Genomic DNA, 16,882 nt, shown 5'->3' on the forward strand with positions numbered 1-16,882 from the left:
TTTCTTTGCCAATAGCAACAAAGCTACCCTTTTTTAAAGGTAAAAATCAATGTCTTTAATATTTGTTGAGCACTTACTACAACAAGGCACTACGACAAACCACCGTGGTCCTTTATTTTTGATTTTGGGGTTGGGTTTTTTTTTTTTTTTTTGGTTTTTTTTGTTTGTTTTTGCATTATGTCATTTTATCCTGACAATAACTCTCTGAAGTAGATGTAATTATTATCCCTGTAAAAGGGAACTTCCAAAGCTTGGGGTTCTGTCAGAGTTGTGCTCAGGCCCAGTGAGAGAGCAAGTCAACAGACTCTACAGCTTCCCCACAAAGAATGCTACCTCTTCTCATCTGGTTTCCTACACAGATGTGCAGCCCTTTGGTGACTTCCATCCAGTTAGTAACTGTGTAGGCTTGGGCGAGGTGCTTCACTCCTCTGGGCCTCGATGTCCTTATGTTTTAGCTCTCAGGTTCTCCTGTCTGACCACTTCACACACACAATGGGGCCACGACTGCCAGTCAGCCTGGGGAGGTGGAGCTGCTTTTCTGTAGGAGCTTCTGGTGTCTTCAGGATGTGCAAACTGTCCCCCAGAATTCAGGAGGAGCTCATAACTGTATTTCTCCCTGTTTCATCATGTGCTATCTTTACAATGCTTGTCCAGTCAGATTGTGGGTCAACTATGGGATACGTCATGAAATAATCCTTTCCCAGACTCCCCTTCTGCTGGGGAGAGGGGGGGAGGGCGTCATGGACCGCACAGCATGTGGCCATGCATTTTGCCTGCCGGCTTCTCTGCTCCCTCTTTTTCTGGGGTGGAGGAGGGGAGGGAGGGAAAGGAGCAGGCGTCGTCTCTGGGCGCACCTTCAGAGAGAAGGCGGAAAGACAGAGGAGACAGGTGTTCTCTCAGTAAATAATAGTCCCAGGATGCCAGCATTATCATCATCCCTGTATTGCACGTGGAAAACTAGCCCAAAGTAGACAGGTAGTGGGGCGAGTATGTGGTCCCACACTTGTTCTAGAGAACCCACCCTCTCTGGTAGAAGCCAAAGACCTATGCAAAACCAGCACAATTTCAAAAGTGCCAGGAAAGCATCCTGTTTTCCCCAAATAGCCATCATTCGCTGGCTTACGGGTTCCCAAAATGCTATTAATTGCTGTTATGACCTTTTTAAAATCCTCTTCAGAGAAGAAACATAGGTAGGTGCAGGTTACTGAGTTGGGATCTTGTTCCAGAAGCATCGGGAGAGAGCCTCACGAATGGGGAGAAGAGAATAGAACAAAGAAAGCTTGGAGCTCTGGGTGAGTGGAAAGAACCCCTACACCCTCCACTTCCCAGTAGGAGAGGAATTAGGCTCAGAAAAGGAAAACGATTTGTCCAAGGTCACTGTGGCAAAGGAAGAACCAGAACAGGCCTCCAGACTCCCCGGCCAGTAGCCTATAACACGCGTGTCTTGCCGCACGCTGGCTCCTTGATTAGACAGGGAGCTCTCTTGGTAATAGTGTGGTTGTTGACATGTAATGAGTAAGGAATGCGGAATGAAATGCCATCATTTCCTGTCCTAGGGTGGCCCGATAATTTAAAAACATGTATTAAACAGAGAAACGGTTCCCATAAAAACTAACTTCCCATTGTTTCTTTTATTCCCTCCTACCTTGTCCATCACTTGCTTCGGTCCACTATTTCCCTTTGTAGTGTCTCAGCTCAGAAACTCTGATTATGCACCAGAAACTGGGAACCTCTCTGCCAAGCAAGAGCCCAGTTTATCAGCCCTGCCTTGGGGGAGACGGGAAGCAGGAGATCACCCAGAACAAAATGGAAGTGTATTCACCTTGGTTTACGGTCTTCCATCCTGAGAATTTCCCCTGGGGAACTCTGCCCTCATATGAGCCCCTCTGTCAGTCTCTATTCTCCAACTCCCCTCCCCCCACCCCATCCCAGGTGATGAAACACTGCATGCGACTGGTTAAGATGCTGTTTAAATGCAGAATGTTATTATCACCATATATCACCCAGATCAGTTTTCTAGGTCGTCCTAGATGTCAGAATGATGCAAGCCAACATTCTTATTATTTAGGCTACAGTATACTAAGTTTATGTTGATTACTCTAAGTATCATCTTTGAAAGATAACTAGCATTAAAGTGTTGATAATGTTCCACTTTTGCAATCATATTTGCATAGTGTACAACAGAGTTTAGCAGGAAAAATTATCTTAAGTGGTGTTTCTCATCTGCTCTGTCAGTCTCACACTGCTTGCTTCGACTTGGTACATGAGGCAGGACAAACGCTTACATTTTTTTTTTTTTAATATCAGCTTTACATTATAGAATGTTATTCTAGTGCCTTCTGGGAAGCCTGTAGCATGGAGTTGTAATGGAAAAAGCAGAGTCTTGGGGGCCGGTCGTAACTGAATTCCAATTCCAGCTTATGCACTTGAGAAAGTCATTTAACTACTCGGGGAAGCAGCCACTTCTTCTGTAAAATGGAGTTAGCAAGGCTGTGAGATTGTAGATAACGTATGAAAAACACCTAGACAGCACCGGGCCTGGTAGGCAGCAGCCTGGCCTGCAGCAACCCCCTTTGTTCCCCACACAGTGTTTTTAAATGCCCGTTGACCGCATGTTGAAATTAAAGCTGGGAAGTAAGCTGAACATTCTCCGCACCATACTTTGGCCTTCCAGCAGAGTCATATATGCAGATAATCTGTTTGATGTTGCTCAGCACAGAAGGGACACTGATTTTATTTTATGAACAATAGTTGAATGTCTCCTGAGTGTCGGCTACTGGGAAATAAATATTGTAGATTTCATTTATTCATTCATTCATTACAAACAAGCTATCCTCCAAACGACCCCCTAGTTCTTCCTTTCTCCCCTTTACTTTTTTTTTTACACTCCCCCAGGCCTACTACGGTCTTTTGCCCAACTGGATGCTATTTTTCATTTTCATCTTGTCACCACCTAATGTCCAAATTTATTTAAATCATCCTCAGACACAATCCTACAAGATATGAATCACATTCAGAGTTTTTCTTTTTTTTTTCCCCCTCTGACTTGTCAGCTGTCTCATTTATGATTGACAAGATTTCCATTTCAGTAATTTCTACTAATTTTGCTTCAAATCTGTATATCTAATGAACACACCAATCGGCACCTCATTATTAGTCAGGACCATTTTTTTCTAGTGTAATGCCCTGACTTCATAATTTACAGTACAAGGTAGCTGCCTCTAAATGAAACTCAAAGAAAGCCTTGTCCAGTTTGCATGAAAACAGTATCTGGCATGTGAGTACAAACAGAATATCCTCTCTAGGCTCTCATCCTTTATGCATATGAACACTGTTTGCATGCCCCAGTCGGGCTCTTAAACCCAAATAAGGCTTTTCTCTTTGTAAAGGTATGTTGAATTGTATATCTCTGCATAAAGACGCAAAGAAAAACAGTTTGTGTGCACCCCCCCAAAAAAAACCCACACAATAAAAAAAAAAAAAAACACAGTCCAAGTTCTCCAATGCAAACACAATCTGACACATGCTAAAAATTGCCTGAAGCACTGGCGAGTTATAGATCTTCTCCCTGGGGCAGATAATTCATTAGGAAATAGCCTCATGCCCTATGTAGCAATTGAACAAAAATATTTACTTGTGGTAATATCAGATGATAAGGGGAGCAGGGTTTCTTTCTGAGCAAGGGGGAGGGAGAGGCATGCAGTAGAGGCCCGTCATAAGCATTGCAAATGAATCATTAGTCGTCATCCTGCAATCTAGGTCAGGATGGAGCCGAAGGGAAGGGCTTTTAAATCGGCTACAGGGCTCAGGTTGGATCTGCTTGTGTGAAGGCACAAGGGCAGACACGTTGTGGTGAGGCATTCTAAGGGGGATAGAAAAATGCTTTCACCTGAGACAGGGACCTTTTCCTGACCCAGAGAGTAATCAAGGATAAAGAGGGCTGTACTTTCAGATGAATGCCATTTAAACACACACACACACACACACACACACACACACACACACACACACACACAACGTTTCTCTAAGCCTTCTGTGTTCAACTTTTCAGGCCCTGAAGAGTGTCTGCCACATAGATGTTAAAAGGGAGAGAATATTTTTCAGACTCAGGAACATGTGGGTTGTGTTTTAAACAATACAATCGTATGCTATTTAGGTCAAAAAGGACTTTATAAGTCATCTACTCCAGGCATCTCGCGCTGAATAAGAGGATATGAAACGAGGAGAGAGGGACTTACTTGCCCAAGGTCAGATGAGTCACCTTCATCATACAACTGTTTAATTTTCTTTTGTTTCTTAAAATTCTGTGTTGTGCAATAGGAATAATTTATTAAATAAGGCAGAAGCAAAACAAATGGACTTGGTAACTGCCACCTGCTAAACTAGATCTGTGTCAGATACTCTTGCCAGGGGCCTCATCCTTCCCTCAAAATGATGATGGAAGGCTATTTGCCGGACCGCTGTCTTGGGGGTCCTTCCCGAAAATCTCAGGCCCTGGCTTTAATGTGATCATTTTCTGGGCACTCAATCCACTTGGCCAAAGGCTCTGAAACTTTTGTGTGACTCCTGCCCTATCCCTCTGGGGCCACAAGAGGCTGGCAGGTGGCAGGGTGTGTTTTTCTAAATACATTCTGAAATATCCCTAACACTGGAGACATTTAAATAGGAAGACTTGAATTTCAAAATTAAATCCAAGCTATGCGCTAAATGTAGTTGCTAAGGTCGGTTGGCTATTTCTTTGATTTGCCAAAATCAGAAGAAAACTTAAAGGTCAAATGGGATACGAGGAAAATATACAGGCAAGAAACGAAGAGAACCGGTTTCGGCTTTAACACTGGATTTGCTTCAAACCATCCACGTGATATCCAGAAGCAATGTTGCCTTCTCACTAGGCCTCGCTTTCCTCTTGCTCTTCCTCTTTTGTACGAAGCAGAAGAAAACCAAATGATCTCCAGGCTTCCAGCATTAGGGGTATGCCACTCCAATGACATCTCCAAAACGGACATATTTTTTGGAAGCCACGTCACTGTAGAACTACCTGCAGCTATTTCCACGATGTGAACTGACACGTTAGTGTCTGCTAAATTTATGTAAAGCTTTCAAAGGAGGTAGTTTCACTATTGAAATAATTCTCCCAAACAATGGTGACTGCCTCCGCACTAAGAGCTTATGAATCTGACCCTCTAACCAGTATTTTTTTTCCCCATTTCACCTTCCAGATTGACTTGTGAGGGCTTTTATTATTTTTTTTTTCCTCTTCCTGCTTTTAAAATATTTGTTAAGGCCTGAAGAGAGCTAGGACTATGGGGTACGCAGTGTGTGTAGGAACACATCAGTAAGCCAGAACAAGCCGGGTTCTTCTCTAGCCCGAACGCCTCAGCAGGAACAGAGCTCTGTCTTCAGTTTCTTCGGCCACCACGACTTGAAGGTTATAGACTATTCTATTTCAGGACCCCTTTAGGACCGAGGAGCCCTTTTAAAAGTACTGCAGGGTTATTTTGATTTCTGCCACTGAATCACTCCTCCCGCAAGCAAACACCAGCAAAGAATGCGTTAGAGGATCCGCCATCATATTAAAAATTAAATCCAGCTGCATTTCATAATGGGCTTTCCTTTTTAAAGCCCAGTTTCATCTTCTCACCATGGAAATTGCATTCTGGTAGCTATTCTTTATGGTTAACACTGAGGCATTGGCCGAGGTCAGAACCCTGCCTCTCTGAACAGGGAACCACAAATGTCACAGACACATGGTACGCTTAGCAAATACTATATTTCTTTTCGGTCTCCTGTGTCTTCAGTTTGCCTAGCGTCATGCTCGTGGTACGCTGCAGAGAGTTTCTTTCTGGGGTCTTCTTTCCTTCCTTTGGTGGAACCAGCCGGAGGCATGCAATCTGCAATGAATTCAAAAGTGCACCTCTTTTGATTTTTGTTGTCATCTTTATTTTAACCTCCAAGAAGAGAGAGATTTAACTCAGTCTTCACCCCAGGCTAAGCTAATACTTAGGTCATGTCTGAGCTCTCTGGGGAACCCCGCTTTAAACCATCCGAGGGGCAATGGTGTCTTTTCACGTGGAGCAGCACAGCTGTCCAGCCATATGGGCCCCAAACAGCCCAGTCAATCGGATTTGGGGAGGTTTTACAGTGTAATTTCTTAACGTGCTAGTATTTGGGGTGAGTTTGATCAGGGGTAGAGACAGCTCTTAAGCCCAAGGGTTTAGGTCTTAAGAAGCCATCACAAATGTCCTAGCATCTGATCAGACTGGTTAAAAACAGATAAGAAAGCTGTGACTGGGGGAGGGGAAAGGACTCCTGACCCCCTCCTTGGAGAGAGCCCCAGGGGTATGCTGTAACTATTAATTCGCCCTCAGCTGCTTTTTTCCTTTCCTTTCCTTTCCTTTCCTTTCCTTTCCTTTCCTTTCCTTTCCTTTCCTTTTCTTTTTTAACCCGGGGCTCATCATTTAAGGCGTTCCCACTCAGGCCTGCAGAGCCTGTTACAAAACCATCTCTCTGCTCCCCTCCCCCCATGCCGCAAGATGAGAGAGCAAACATCCTGCATTGCAGCACCCGCGCTGGAGGACCGCATTGAAACCGTCCTCCAGCGAAACAAAACCAGGCCTTGAAGAAAAACCCAGGGAAGGGCAGAGGCGGTGTGTCCTGCTGCCTCGCGGGCAAAACGCACTCCAAGTCGCAGCCCCAGCCCTCCACGTAGAAGGGGTTCAGAAACCGCCTAAGGAATTCTTAGGGACTAGAAGACAAACAGTCCTGAAACTCAAACCCTCATCAAAATGGTGGAAGTCCCGAACCAAACTACTCTGCCAATATAGTTTTGCCACCCGAAAAGTGTTTTAGTTGGAGGGGAACGTTAGCAGAATGGTAAGTTTCCCCCCAGAAGGATACCCCCACACGACGGCTCTTTCCAACTAACTACCAGTCTTCAGAAATTAAGACCCTATTGCAGGAATGTTTTATAGTCTTTTCTTCTCCTCTGTTTCTCTCTATCTCGCTCTCGCTCTCAATTTAAACCAAAGCTTCCCTTTTCTTAGAATTTACAAAAACTGCTTATTTTTAAGCTTTCTCTTGGTACATTGCTGGAGGCAGAAAGCCAGTGCTACGGGTTTTTGAGATTGCTATTCTTTTATTGGGACAAACACCCAGTAATTGACAACAACCCAAATGGCCTTGAAGCTAGCGGGACAGCGCCCAGGGTCACCATTCATCTGGACCCTTCGCGCTCGGCGGGCGCTCCTCTGCAGCGACCCCCGCAGGACCGCTCTCGGCCGCCCCGCACGGGCCATCGGATTTGAGGAGCTGCTGTTAGCTGTCAGGGGCTGTGCTACACCTATCCATCTCTCGGTGCTCTGAATCCAGCGCTGCCCAAGAAACAGTTTTGGTTGTTGCTGTTGTTGTTGTTGTTGTTGTTGTTGTTGTTGTTGTTGTTGTTGTTGTTTTAAGTCCTCAAGAAGAAAAGCCGGAGTAGAAGAAGCAGATGGGCCCTGCGAGTGCGGAAATCGCCGGGGCTGGGGTTGACTCCCGAGGCTGCCGAACCGACTCTTCGGGGAAGACGGAAGATTTCTCATTGCTGGCGCTGGGTTTTTGTCGGGGGTTTAGGCGGGGGGTGTCTTTGGGTTTTGTTTTTATGGGCAGATTCTTTCTGGGTCCTTCCTTAAGACCAAGCTAACCCCGTGCTCCCGGAAAAACACACAACACGGCCACAACCATCACAACAAAAGGCGCCTCCCCGAAGTGAGTCTAAATGTACGCGGGACGGGTGGCGGCCGGACGTGGAGATGCACTTTTGTGCCTCTCTAATCTCGGGAGTCCATCTGGCCCCGGCGGGCGCGGGGCGGGGGGGGGGGGGGCGAGGGCCGGGAGGAGGGGAGCCGGGAGGGGCGCGCGCACGTACCCGGAGGCGCGGGCACGCGCGCCCGCTCTCCTTCACATTCACCTTGACTGCAGGGGGGCGGAAGATGGGACTACCTTCCCCCATCACCATCAACCCTTCTCCCCACCCCACCCCCGCCGCTGTCCTGCCCAGACACTGCTAGGGGCTGGGTGGGGAGGGATGGAGGGGAGGTGCAAAGGCGCTCGGGTCACCGCAGCGGCCGGATAGCCGCGTGCTCTCCGCAGTGATGTCAACCGCATCCGCCGCAGCACCCCCACATCCACCTCCACCTCGGGTCTCGCCGCGCCGTGGTCCGCGGAACCCCCAGTCTGGCGCCTCCAGCCTGGGGACGAGAAGCAGGGGGCGTGCCGGTGTCCGGAGCCCCCCACTCCATTTGCAAAAGCGGGAGGGACAGGGAGTGGACTAACCGTGGTGCCGCGGCTACTGGGGCGGAGGACGGGGGCGGGGGGGTGGATCTAGGTGTAGGTTTGACGTCCAGGACTGCTGAAGGGAGTCTGCCCGGGACTGGTGCAGCCGGGGTTACGTTTAGGGGGCGGAGGGCACGCATCACTGCAGGTGCCGCGCTTGTGGGCACGGCGAAAGCGCCCCCTTCGCCCAGGATAGAAACGGATAAACGGAAGCGCGTGTGAGTGTGGGGGTGCGAATTGCCACCTCCAACCTTGGCTTTCCCGCTCTTCCGAGCGCTCCCACTTCTCACTTTCCCCAAATCCGCATTTTCCTTGGCACAGCTCTCCCGGAGCTAGAAGGAGAGGGAGGTACCCGGGGGCAGTGAGAATGACGTGTGCTGGTGCAGAGAGCGGGTGGGGGGCTGCGGGCCCCGCTCTGTGGACCGGCTCCTAATCCTCTTGTTTTCGGTACAGTCAGCAGATGTGGCTTCTTTTAGCTGAATAATCCGTTAAAGGAATAATAATTTTTAAAAAGGAGATCGACCTCACCCGAAGAGGATGGCGAACGAGATTAGGGCTTGGTAAGGATAAATTAAAAGGCTCCAAATTCTGTCTGTCCCTCTCTGCCTTCCTCTCTACCCACCTCCCCCTCCCTTCACCACCCTCCCCTCCCCCCTTCTTCCTCATCCCCTGCAATCCGCACTCGACGCGAGTTCACGCGGAGGGCTGGATTTTCAGGCTGAACCGCAACTTGGGCTGCGCGTTATTATTATTCATCTGAGGGTGCTGCCGCCACAACCTTTGCCTCCTGCGCTCCTCTCCTTCCCCCGGCCGCTGCCGCCAGCAGTGCAGTCCCTTCTGCACGCATGCTCTGGTTCACCGAAGGGAGATTCTGAATTTTTCATCACGCTCGTGATCATCATCGTGATGCCCGTTATCATGGTTATCCTCTCCTCCTGCCAGGTGGAGCGACCACCAGCGCCTTCTCGCCACCCGCCCCTTCCCCAGCGAAGGAAGCAATTCGGGCCCGGCCCCGGCGGCCGCTCCCTAGATGCGGGCTTCCTTTGCCACTCCGCATCCCTCCCTCATTCATCTGCATGTATCTATCTCGATCCCTTTATTCCAGTAGATCTATTGCCTTTCCATGGGCTGGCTGAAACGCTGCGGACCGCGACCAGTCTCTTAAAAAGAAGAACAAAAAGAGGAAGACCTTGAGTGGACCCCAGGACAAAGCACTTTGGGCTCGGCAAGAAGGGACGCGCGGGAGCGCTGGCTCGGAACGGGAGTGATCTCCGGTGCCAAAGAGCGTCCATCCAGCGTGCGGACGACTGAGGGTATTCGGGTTGAATTTTATTTATCCTTTTGGCATGCTTGAACAGTGACATTATTGGAGAGGGGTAGGGTTTGGTTTTGTTTAGTTTTTCTGGGAAAGCGAGCTGAACGGTGGGAGATCAGGTAGACTTGAGTTGGCTTTCCTGCTCCCCTGACTCGCCTTCTCGAGATCCGGGTGTTGGAGAAGAGAGACTGGGAAGCAGAAGGCTTAGAAAGGAGTAGACACCGGAGATGTTGTCGGAGGGCTAAGGGGAGGGTGAGGCGAGGGGTAGGTGAGTGAGGACGGGCCTGCTGGAGGAGGATTTCGAAAATCGGAGGTTTCTTTAAACCCCCCTTCGGGTTCACAGGATGAGTTTTGCTGGGGAGGAGAATATGGTTGTCTGTCCATAGAAGCTCTGAGAAATTGATGAAAAAATTGTTATGTCCATGTACACACATAAGGAGGCGTCTGGATTTGTGTGTAAACAGAGTGGAGAGGTGGAGGAGGGCATGGAGGGAGGGGGTTTAAAATAATGCCTTATTATCCCTTTGGCTTTGGGGACTCTCATCCTCTGTCCCTCCCCCTTTTTTTGACCCAGGGATCCAGCTGCATTAGACACGAGTGACCTTTTAAATCTACGCCCACCCTTTACCTGGTAAAGCCCGTTGACAGTTTGGGGTGGGGTGGGGTGGGGTGAGGAGAGTGGTAGGGGTGTTTCAAAGACATATATATTCTCTCTCTCTCCCCCTCTCCCCCTCTCTCCCCTCCTCCCCTCTCTCCTCCCTCTTCCCTCCTCCCCTCTCCTCTCCTCCCCTCCCCTCCGTCTCCTCCTCCCTTGCTCTCCCCCATCACTCTTTCTCTTCCTCCCTCCCACCTCCCTCACTCCCTCCCTCCCTGCTGCATTTTGCATGAGCTATCTAGGTCATTAGCATTTTAGCGTATGCAAGACTTGACAAAGCTGATGAGGGGCCAGATGGGCCTCGCTCTTATGGTTTTTTTTTTTTTTTCTCCCTTTTTTCCCCCCTCTTTTCCTTTTTCCCCTCCACCACTTGGGACCTGAGCAAGAGGACTGCAGCAGGCGTGTTTCGGAAGACTGCCTCCCCAGATCCCGGCCCGGAGCGCGGCAGCTAGCCCCTGCGGCACGCCCGGCCAGCCTGCGCCCGCACTCAGCCAGCGAGGTAAAGGCGGCGGCGGCGCGCCCTGCCCTGGCAGCCGCTGCCAAGCCCCCGCTGCCCTCCGCGTTCAGTGCCTTCGACTTCCTCCTTCTGGCCCCCCTCAGTTTACTGGGCTAAACTGAGGGTGAGAGATGGGTGGGTAGGGTTTCCTGTGCTGGGGCGAGGTGGGGTTGGTGGTGGTGGTTTTTTCCATTGTCTGGAGCTGCAGGGGAGGCGAGGCGCGAGGTAGGGGCTAAGGGAGTCGGGGTAATTAACACGGGGGAGGCACCCCTCCGCCTCCCACTTCCACCCACACCCCCAACCCTCCACCCCCTCCGCTTTACAGGAAAAAGCCTGGATCCGAAAGGATGGGGGAGAACAAAGAGCCTTTGGAAGACGTCGCTGTTATCTCATTGTCTGTGTGATTGGGGGAGCTGCGGTAGGGAGGATGCTGTGGTCCTGTTCTCCCTGCCTCCCCACCCCCATCCCTCTCCCCGCTGTCAGCGCGCACGCACGCGCGCTTCTTTTTACTTATTTTTCCTTGTTTTCTCATTCCATCTTCTCCCCACCCCCCTTCCTTTCTTCCACCTGTCCTTCCTTCCTCCTTTCCTTCCTCAGGAGAAAGGCCTCTCTCTCCGTGTTCACAGCGGACCTTGATTTAAATGTCCATACAATTAAGGCACGCGGTGAATGCCAAGAATGGGGCTGGCTGAGCACCGTCGGTCCGCGAGGGCCCGCCGGGAAGGAGCCACAGAGCCGAGGCGCCCTCCGCAGAGCTCAGCGCCGCGGCTTCGGGCGGGAGGGGTCTCGGGCTTCCGCTGGCTGGGCTGCCCCGAACCGGAGCCCTTGGGGTGGGGAGGTGTGTAGTTTGTGACAGACAGGGGGCTTAGAGACGCAGACAGACTCAGGGAGAGAGGCTGATTCTGGGACAGAAACACAGATCTGTGCAAGCACAGATGCGATGGGGGCGGGGGGGTTGCCTGTGAGCGCATTACGGAGTGCTTCTGTGTGCCTGTTTTTCTCTGGGCTGGGGGCGCATTGTATGTGGGTCGACACCTTCCGTGGCTGTGTTTTTGTTCTGGGCTTAGCTTTTGGTTTGCCCTTTAAAAAAATAATCTGGCCTCCAGAAGACTGGCAGTCTGTGCCAGGGCTTGGACTGCAGATATATTGTGTTCTCCTTGAGGTTGGGGGGGGTAGCCAGTTGGAAGGGAGGAGGGAGGTGTTTGTCATTCTTTGCTCTAAAGCTGGGGGCACCTGACAAGCTTAAGGAAGTCATTGGGATCTATGAGGAAGAAGGAACAAACTCGTGGAAGCTTCGCAAACCCAATCCGGGCTGAAAGCATGGCCAGGGCCCTTAAGAGCATCTCACTTCCTCCTTGCGGCTGTAATTGTAGTTTCAGGCAGAGATCCAGGAAATGCAGAGGAAGGGAGAGGCGCAGTAACCTACATGTACCAAAGGGGGGAGGGAACAAATTCCTTCTTAAATCTGAACCGGAGGAAAAACAGAATGTGCACAAGTGTTTCTGAGGAAAGACTGTTTTGAAAGAGGCTGTCAGGGAATGGAAAGGGCTAGTCCTCCCTCCTCCTGAAGGACCCACTTCTCAGGTCAGGCCTTCCTCCCCAGCACTAGATGGAGAGCAGCAGCTGGTCCCAGGGAGAACCCCTAGCCGCCGAGGATGGTAGCAAGACCTAAACCCATCCATTTCCAGGTGGAGAAAATGGTAGAGTGCAGGTCCCTGCAGAGAAAGGAGGCCGAGAGCTGGATCTTCCCACTGGGAAGCCTGCTGCATCCCTTTCCCCACCCTTGGCAGGGGCCTATCTTTGCAAGGCCAAGGCCATAAGGGATGCTTGGGATTTTAGTTTGATTCCTGACACATTAATTGAGGCCTAACGGAGTCTCAGGTGAAGCTTGCTTACTTTCCTCTGCAAAGCCTCGGTCTAACCCACTTAGCAAATTAGTATTCAAGGATACCGTGGAGCCTTGGCCTCATTTCCTCCCAAATACTTATTGAGTACCTACTGTGTGCCAATTGTTGTGTAATTATTATATCTAAGGTGTTTCCTTTGCCCTCCTAAAGGAGTTTCTGGAGTCAGGCGAGGTGAAGTGTGCTGTAACCCATCTAGATACTCCCAGAACCTTCTCTGTGGGATGGCCACAGCCTGCTCACCCCTTGCAGAGAGAAGGCGTCAGTTTTCATCATGCAAACTGCGGGCATGGTGCTATCTCTCAAGTCCCAGAAGGCAAGTTTGGCCAAAGGACAGAAAAGAGAGTAGTTTCTCTGGCCCCTGAGCCTTAGCCAGCGTTGTCCTAAGAGGCAGCTGCAACCACTGCCTTCAAAACAGACCAGCTTCCAAATGGCGCCTCCTTGGGGTGTAAATCCCCTTGCCTCTCCCCTCCCTCTTCCCTAAGAAGGCTGCTCCTGTGTTGGGGGGGCGGGGTACGGTTTCAGCCTCCGATGACCAACCCTTTGCCCCACGGTTGTCCGCGATAGTGAGATTTGTCTCTGTAATTGTTTCCCCATAAGACGACCCGCTGTACCCTTTCACTGATGTGCCTGCCCGTCAGTACAAGCTCCAGATGCCTCCCCCAAGTAATGGCCCTTTTAGGTGGAAACCTAACACGCTTCTCCCTGAGAGCTTAAACCACAGGCACCACGGACAAGACCCGCTAGGTTCCTGCTGCTGATAAACTAGGAAGGGAGGGGCATATTTTTTATTACTTATGTAAACTCTTGTTCCAGAAAGCTTTAATGGGTGTGGGAGCGTTCTAGGTTTGCCGGGTCTGTGTGCCTGGGTGTGGGGGTTTTCCTGTGTTCACCAGGTCTCATTACGAAATGTATTTTTCTGTGGGGCTTTAATGGCTGAAAATGGCAGAGATGAATACACCATTCTGCCCCTGGTGTAATTTCAAGGCCCCTTTTGCGGTCACCAAATAGAGGCATCCGAGTGAAGGTCAGTCCTAGCTTCCTCCCTTCTGCTGTATTCAGGGCCTATTTATACCTAGTGATACTTACATAAGAAAACTGAAGATTTATGCTCTTCCAAAGCATTTCTTTAACTCAACATCATCTGCTCGCCTGTCTGCTTGAGCCCCTCTAGTTACATCCTCTGCCTTAAACGAAGGGAAAAACTCTATGATTTTTAAAACATAGGACATATTGAGGCAATTTGCTGACTGAATATGCCAAGAAGGCCCCCATGAGTCCATACACATCACCATCATGGTCCTCATGACTATGGGAGCTCATATGTTGCTCAAGGTGACTGTACCAGATACATCAAGATGGATTTAAAACTGTTATCGAAGGAAAAATCAGTAATATTATTCTTTCTCCTGCCAGAGATGGCCCAGGCCTCTGTTTAAGCAGAAAAGAAACTGATCTTTGATCTTTGAACAAAAGCTAAGGTAAATTCCTCTGTCATTTCTATCACCAAATGGGTGGGGAACAGGGACAGTTTTTGTGACTTAGCCAGAGAAATGAATAACTGGATAGAGGGATGTTTTCCCAGCAGGCATATGCCCATACACGCACATATATACATACATCCCTCATAACCATGTCCATGGCTTACATTTATAGAACAGCATTTAAACACACACACACACATCTATCCATATACTGTGTGCACAGGGAGATAATTTTCTCTTGCTCCTGAACTTACATAATACCCCCACCCCTTGTTCCAACCCTGGAATAGAGTCCTTTGGGGGCAACTGCAAAGCACTCTCCCTAGGACAGACGGAGCCTCCCTTCCTCATCTACTCCGTGGGTGGTTTTAGAGCCCCATGAGTCAACTGGGACCCAGGGCTGCGCTGGTGGTATGTGTGTTTGAGGCTTCCCTGACTGATTCACAGTAATGAGTATGTCAATAACAACAATTATGAGAATTATGATACCTAATAAAGATTTTTTTTTCTTCCACGTCCCATCTATAATTCTTCATTTGCCAAGTCTTACCACGTTTGACTCGTTAAAAACAACGACAACAAAACCATTTAATAGTTAACTGCATCTCCAATGTAGACCTAGAACAAGAAAAAGGACTTCAGATGGGATTTGGTCCAGTCCATGTGTGCTGCTCTGTGCCACCATATCCGGATGCCGGGGGCCTAGAGAGATCTGCACCAAATTTAGATGGCCTGGAAAAAATGCAGGCCTGACTGAGAGCAAAAAATGTTCCAGGTCAGAAATGAAGTGTCAGCAGCTCTCCATAGGTTCACCATTTCATTTTCTTACCTTTCTCCCTTTTGTCTTAAGATAGAAAGGTTTCAGGGCACCTGGGGGGCTCAGTCAGTTAAGGGTCTGCCTTCACCACAGGTCGTGATCCTAGGGTCCTGGGATGGAGCCCTGCATCTGGCTCCCTGCTCAGCGGTGAGCCTGCTTCTCCCCCTCCCTGTACTGCTCCCCCTGCTTGTGTTCTCTGCCAAATAAAATCTTAAAAAAAAAAAAGAAAGAAAGAAATGTTTCCCCCCAAAATGAAGACCTGGGTCATGGCTTCATATGCCCCTAAAATAAACCTCCAGGATGACTAGGGGCTTTCTCAGAATTAGAGTGGGGGCAGATTTATTTGAAATTAAAATCCAGTCTATTTCTTAGACATGTACGAATAATGAGACCTAGAACCTAGGAGGCAGTATTGTCGCTGGAAGTAACACTTGCTACTTCGTGCGATCTGTTCAAGGCCGTTCTTCGTGGAGAGCAGCGAGCATGCTGCCCAGTCTGGGCGGCAGGGATGCGGGCTAGGTCTCGCCATCCGCCCGGGCCCGCGGCCCCACTCCCGGGGCTTTGCAGTGACCTGCGTTCCAACACGCACGAGGCTTTCTCTTTTCTCTTTCTCCTAATGCCCCTGAGACATCTAAATGGAGCAAGGCGAAGATGAACAGGCGCTGGTTTCCTCTTTTCTTCTTTGCTCGTGCTTCCCCAGCTTTGATTTCTCACCTGAATCAAGAAATGGGGCCCCAAAGCCCTGGGTCGTCCCGCATTTCCAAAGCTTCGCACTGACCCGCCGTGCGGGTCGACGCGGAGACAGCAGGGCGTCCTGGGAGCGGAGCCCCGCACGCGCGGGGACAGGCCCAGAGGCCCACCTCTTTCCCTCTGCCGCGCACCTCCGTTTCCCCAATCTCGCTCCAGCGCCAGATGGATACACGACGGTCAAGTTAGAGATAATTACGGGGGGGGGGTGGAAATGGGGGGCGGGCCAAGGCGGGGGTACATCTTTAGCTTGGAAGAACGGGACACGGCAAACCGAAGGCCCTGGCGGAATGCAATGTCCTTGTGTCCCAGCACCCCGGCGCTTCCCGAGCCGCAGGCCGCGGCCTAGACGCTGCGCCTTCCCGCCGCGCACCCGGCCCGGCCTTGGCGCGCGGGGGACCGGGCTCCCAGGGCCGTCCCTCTCCCCTCATCCTTCTCCAGGCCTACTTCCCTTCCGCTCCAGGACCTGCGGCCTCCACGACCTCATCCCACACCCAGAAAGCCACAGGATGGGCGAGAAAGAGGCGGGCATAGCGCAGGGAGGAGATTGGGAGAGGCCCCCGACCGAAAAGTCAGTTTAACCCCTCCCCGCGTTCCCACCAGCCGAGCACCCGGGTGAAAGCTCTGTAGGGCTGAATTTTTGGAAGGGGGGTGGTATTTCCGCCCCAGGACGTCCTCGGTGACTCCCCTTTACACCGCTCAGCCTCCCCTATGCCCCCTACGCACGGAGACCCGGCGATGAGGTCCCCAGGACCCAGCAACCCACCACCCCCAGAGACACGTCCTCGCCGTCCCCAAATACCCTCCTCCCCCACCCCCTTCACACTCTCGAAAGAAGCCAAAACCGCCACCACAGAATCGTCAACCCAGAAGAAAAACGACACGTTTCTCCTTCAGCCTTAGCGCTAGTCTTCCTCCAGAGGAGACGGAGCCGCTGAGAAGTCGGCCTGAAACAGAGGAGCAGACACGCTCGGTCTCCGTGAGCCTCCAGACCCTTGCCCCGGACGCGGGCGGGCGAGATACGCAGCCTTCCCTTCCATGGGCCCACTGGACGCAGCCTTTTAAAAAGAACGTAATCCCCTCCTTTTCCTCACCTGCCAGGCCACCAGGGTGCAGAGTCATGTGAGGCTCCCTTGGATTAACAGGCCAGTGCC

At 50.7% G+C, this 16,882-nt stretch overlaps 1 pseudogene; it reads left to right on the top strand.

Moving 5' to 3' along the window:
• Positions 1-9,340: 9,340 nt before the first annotated feature.
• LOC148109111 (uncharacterized) lies at positions 9,341-14,678 on the top strand (annotated as a pseudogene).
• The last annotated feature ends 2,204 nt before the right edge of the window (positions 14,679-16,882 follow it).

This window comes from Ursus americanus, chromosome 13 (genome assembly GCF_024610735.1).
Source record: "Ursus americanus isolate L20-20 chromosome 13, mUrsAme1.1.p, whole genome shotgun sequence".
NCBI classification, from domain to species: domain Eukaryota; kingdom Metazoa; phylum Chordata; class Mammalia; order Carnivora; family Ursidae; genus Ursus; species Ursus americanus.